Source organism: Gavialis gangeticus, unplaced genomic scaffold (genome assembly GCF_001723915.1).
Source record: "Gavialis gangeticus isolate Ggan-Ray unplaced genomic scaffold, GavGan_comp1, whole genome shotgun sequence".
In the NCBI taxonomy this organism is placed as follows: Eukaryota; Metazoa; Chordata; order Crocodylia; family Gavialidae; genus Gavialis; species Gavialis gangeticus.
In genome coordinates this window covers 17,546,385-17,551,693 of record NW_017729014.1, presented here as the reverse complement: position 1 = coordinate 17,551,693, position 5,309 = coordinate 17,546,385, and positions in this window count along the sequence as shown.

The window sequence follows — 5,309 nt, the reverse complement described above, 5'->3', positions numbered from 1 at the left end:
AAGAAGGGATTATAAATGGCTGAAGATCAGGCCCATTTCATTACTTTTCAGGGTGACGCTACATTATTTACCAAAAACTTTGTGGCCACGTGCTTTTTCATTTAACTGTGTCCCCCTATGCTTCAATGTTATGGAAACTGGAAAAAAAGTAACACCTTGCATCAGTACAACTACACTCTAACCTCTCCAACAAACTATGTTTTATTTTGCTTTATTTTCCTCCATTCGTATATCCCTTCTCTCTCCTGCTTTTCCATTCTTTCCTCTCATGCGCCCTTTAGAAGTTCATTGTATACCACAGAGATAGAGCAACTCCAGTCTGAGAAGACCATTGGGACATGCCACGAATATACACATCTACGAACCAAAGGTCAGAAGACTTGAGTTCAAGCACCAAATCCAACAGAACAAAATAACCATTTGCTTTTCATACTATGATCAATTATTCAACTAACTTACTACTACACACTAAAACATGGTTTGTGTCACCACCCAAACCTCTTATAAAGATCAATTTTCTTATATATTTCATTTCAGACTATTCATAGTGTTCTGCAGGCAGTTTTATGAATAAATTGTATGTCGTTACTCCAGGAACGTACTCTGAAATGGCTAACCCATCCATTTCCCTCAAACTAAACTCTCATATTCACCAGGCTCTTCACGCTACTAAACCAGATTGTGGGGCTGATTGATGCATGTGAAACCTGACCGGGGATGGCAATGAAAAAGGTTCTCTATTGAATGTGCAATAGATGGATAATGAAAAATACTTTACATCAATGCAATGCGACATTACACATGCTCTAGTTGAGTGGTGAAACCAATTACAAAGTCTATTTTATACATACATATATACACACATACATATATAAACACACACACAAAATGTTTCCCCTGGACAATATCACAATGAAATAAAATACCCTTCAAATTTCCAAAATTCGGACAAACTAATTGAAATAGACAACGATTTTCAAATGCAGGTACCCAGAATCTTACTCCTTAATAAACCCTAAACATTTTTTTTAAAATCCAGATTTGGTGGCCTTTCAGGGACAACACAAAAGACTAGTTAATCTTTGCCTCCAAGAACAATGAAAGGGTAAAAGGGATAGCCTTCTTGTCACTGGTAGGTTGGCTGAGTATTAGAATATGCTATTGCTGCTGGGCTGTTGTAGGATTAATTGGGTGTCGGGACATCTGAAGCTGTGTGTAGACATCTTTTTATTATAATTTCAGTTGAAATAAAAATATTCAAGGCACTTTAATACAGTGGCCAGATTTCCAGAGATGCTTAACTTTTGTATGTCCTGAAGATTTCAATGACTTTTGTAGCTCCTCCATTTTTTTCATGCAGATGCTTAAATAGAGATTTAGGAACCAACTATAGGCCCACAGGTTGGAGATTTTCCCAGGAAGCTACTGGCTCAGCTCTACTTACAGTTTTTCTATGAACTGTGCCTCTCCATACCAATTGGAAACCAGAACAAAATTTGGACACCATTAAAACTCCCTAGGGAAGTAGCTCTACCCAAGCTGGGATTTTCCAAAGCTTCAAGGGTTTTGTATAGGCACACAAACACCTTATCACAAGCAAGTAAAAGGTATCCACTTACACTTGTCAGCTATGCTGCTATAAATGCCCACTTACACACACTTAGCCCATGGCAAATCAAAAGTATCTTGCCCCTCAATGAAAGTAAGGTAAAGAAACCCTTACTTGACCACAGAATAAGACTGTACAAAATGGGTAGTTGCCACACAGTGGCTGAAGTACTTGACTTTCAAATCCCAACTTACCTCTGGTGACTTGGTTACATTCCCAAGTCAAAAATGCTTCTCTAAACAGAGACTCTCAGGAAAATTACCCCAAATTAAGGTTTTGGCTATAAATAGGCAAAATCATGAGAGCGACAGCTTGAAGTATAACCACGGAGTAAAGTGCCTCATGGCAGCCACGTGTAAGTGAGCAGATTGTGTTCAGTTGCCATCTGAAAATTTTGAGGAAAATCCATCTGGGAGTAAAATACCCCACAGTGGAGGAAAGTATGCGGGGGGAGGGATTTACATCAATATCAGTGCCTTTTTTCTATCTGAATTATTGCCACATTTCAGTGGCCAAAAGTTAATCTGTTTATGGCCCAATGATATGAATTTCAAGTGGATTATTTTAACGGCAGTGAGCTTCTCTATGGACGCAATAGCTTTTAATTAAAAAGCAGCCTTAACACCATTTAGTTTCCTTTGGAATAAACGTACATCACGGGGGCCGGAACACAGCTAATTCATCCACTTGAAAAGTTCATTCAAATCAAATTCCCCAAGAACTCAGGTACACAAGCCTGTAAAAATAGGCTCCCAATTTCCAATGAATAGAGCAACGTAATGCCCAGGAGCAGTTTGTGTGACTGATTTTTCTGAGGCCAACCAAGCTGCAACTCTACTAATCTATCTGGGACCTGATGAAGGCGTTAGCATTGCCACTGTGAGGATATCACGCAGTCTCCTAACCACTTAGTAATGTAGAGAGGCAGATGCAGCATTGAGAGAGCCAAGCATCAAGAACTGCTGGAGTGCAGGGTTGCTCAAAACTATTTACATGGCATATATAAACCACGGCCCACACGAGAAACAACTGGTTTAATTCGACTGTGTTCAGGACTATTTTTATAGGTGTGGGCCAGCTGCAACTCCCTCCAAGTTAAATAGGAGCTGCAAGCACTCATCTGCCCTGAAGAACAGTCTAACAACTTATACGTGCCCTTGAATAGGAATTGTGTTGATAAAAGGACAAGCTAGAAGGATCTTGGATAGAAATCCCAGCTCTGTTGCTGACTCACTGTGCAACCTTGCCGAAGTCACTCGACTCTCCTGCGCCACTGGCTGCCCATAAGGTGACTGGGTGAAAACATGAGTTGCCACTGACAAGCAGGTGCTGCAGCTAACCTGACTTGTGTGTGGTGACTAAATTATGAAATAGAAAGGAAAATATACAATAGATATGGGAAAGTTATGGAAATGTTAAACAATCAGAATGAAAGTTTGAGAATCAATATCAAATTTTACAGCACAACCGAAAAGGAATTCTAAAATAAAAATAAGGCATTTAGGATCATCTCTATACACAATTTAACTACAAGATATTCAGTATAGATTTGTTCCTTACTTTGAAAAAGGGGCTGAAAAATGTTTGCCCAACATTTTCAGTTATTTTTTCTTAGTGAAATGGAACTGACAAAAGACCCAGGCATTATTAAGAGAATAAGGCCCTCTCTACATTTTAGAGGCATAGGCAATTAATTGGTTAATTATGCAATTACCTTAAGGTCGGCTATATGTGCAAAGTAGCTATCACACCACAAAAAGCTCCAACCAGCTATAGTTAAGACCTTGAAAATGTGTATTAATTTTATAGCTCGTTGCTATCGAACTTTAATTTGTATGTGTAGCATGGCCCCCTCCCATGGCTAGGATACCCACCAACTGCTGGGCTCCCAGTTGCGGGGGTGCACTGTGCTTAGCTGGAACTGGGAGGCCCACAACTCCCAGCACCAGCAGCTGCTGACTCAGGGTCCTAGCAGCACAGGGACACAGTCCTGCAGCTGGTCCCAGCAGCCAAGGGGCACAGCTGCCCTAGAGGGCATGAAACCCTTAAGCCTGGGGGAATCGTGGTTGTCACAATCTCTCAGGCTCAGGGGTGCATGAAAACCCTTTCCCCCTTGTACTATGTCGTGCATAAATCTGGTTTCTGAAATATGTCAGAATGAGAGCAGCCCTACAGAAGGATTCAGTCACTGAAGTCAGCAAATGACAATGGCACCAGATTTTTCTACCACAATGTAAACCAGTGACAGAAAGGGCTCTTGCCTCTGAGGCAATTTCAATGCTGGATCTGACCATCGAATAGGCTCATCAGGGTCCCAAACTGTGGTAGATGATATACAGTAGACTGACACCACCAAGCAGGCATCTAATGGCAACAAGTTGAAGGTGGTGAAAATGCAAGTAGAACTTGAAATGGTGATTGAAGTATGAACAGATCGGTTCACCCCATGCAATGGTGACACTACCAACCTAATATCTGACATACAGGATGTTTTCTAAACTTGCTTCACACTTGATGTGTCCATGCAACTATTACTGGGTAATTATTACAAAATGTTTTCATTCAGGCAAAATAGCCAATTTAACTGATGGTTGTTTTAAATTTTGCAGTATGCTACTTCATGTAAATTAAGATAATTATACATCTGGCTAACGGTAGCCACACTAACCATACATCTCTGTCTCAATCTAATGTCTAGACCACACTAGGTATCAAACTACAGCAATTATTACACCACAGTAAGAAAAAAAATCCCTTAAAAGTACCTGGGAAATACTGGCTTCTGCACAATTTATTTGTAGAGTGTTGATGAGAATAAAAACAAATGATCAGGAACAAAACTGATGCACCACTGATGTGTATCCTCAGCACAGTTATTCCCAAGCTTCACTGCAATTAAGTGGTTCGAGTGGCTCATATATTGCTGAATGGAATGGCTCAAATACTTTACATGTGTAAAGTCTGTAGCGGTTTATCGTGCGCTTTATGACTCGCAGAGCTGAATCCCATAGGATACTCTTGCTTGGACAATATAAGGGAAATACTTGTAGCAACGGATCTACTTCCACAAAATAAAGTAAACGTAATTTTTGCTTGCGTATCTCATTCAAATGAACACAACTATCTATTTGAATAGGCTAACGTGCATTGGTGTTGGCTCTCTCACCAGCCATTGGCAAGCTAGCGTGCACAGTGAAAGAAATCATGGGATATCATCACATGCCATCTTGTGCTGTTTCCATCCACTGAAAAGTATTGATTAGCTTTTTCCTTCAGGGCTAGTGGTAGGATGTTCCAATAGGTTTATGATTATTAACTTCATATTGTTTCAGTGTGATCCATGACATGATCATTTAAAATTACTTAAATGTCACACCAGCATGAACAGGTTTTAAGATGCAACACCACCACTATGGAAGGATTTTATTTGGATGGTCAGGTATGTCATAGTTCCTCCTTGTTTTGGAACATTATGTTCTAAAAAAAACAAAACTGTCCTAACAAGCCTTAAAATGCACTTTGATTTTAAATTAGTTCAATAAGCTAGAAATATAAATCAGAGCATAAAAAGTATGCAGACCAAGTATTTTATGACACTCTTACAGCTAGTCAATCATTACATGGTACGTTTAACTACTGCTTTTGAATTTGTAGCTATATTATTAAATTGATTGCTAACAGCACTTACATAAGTAATTAT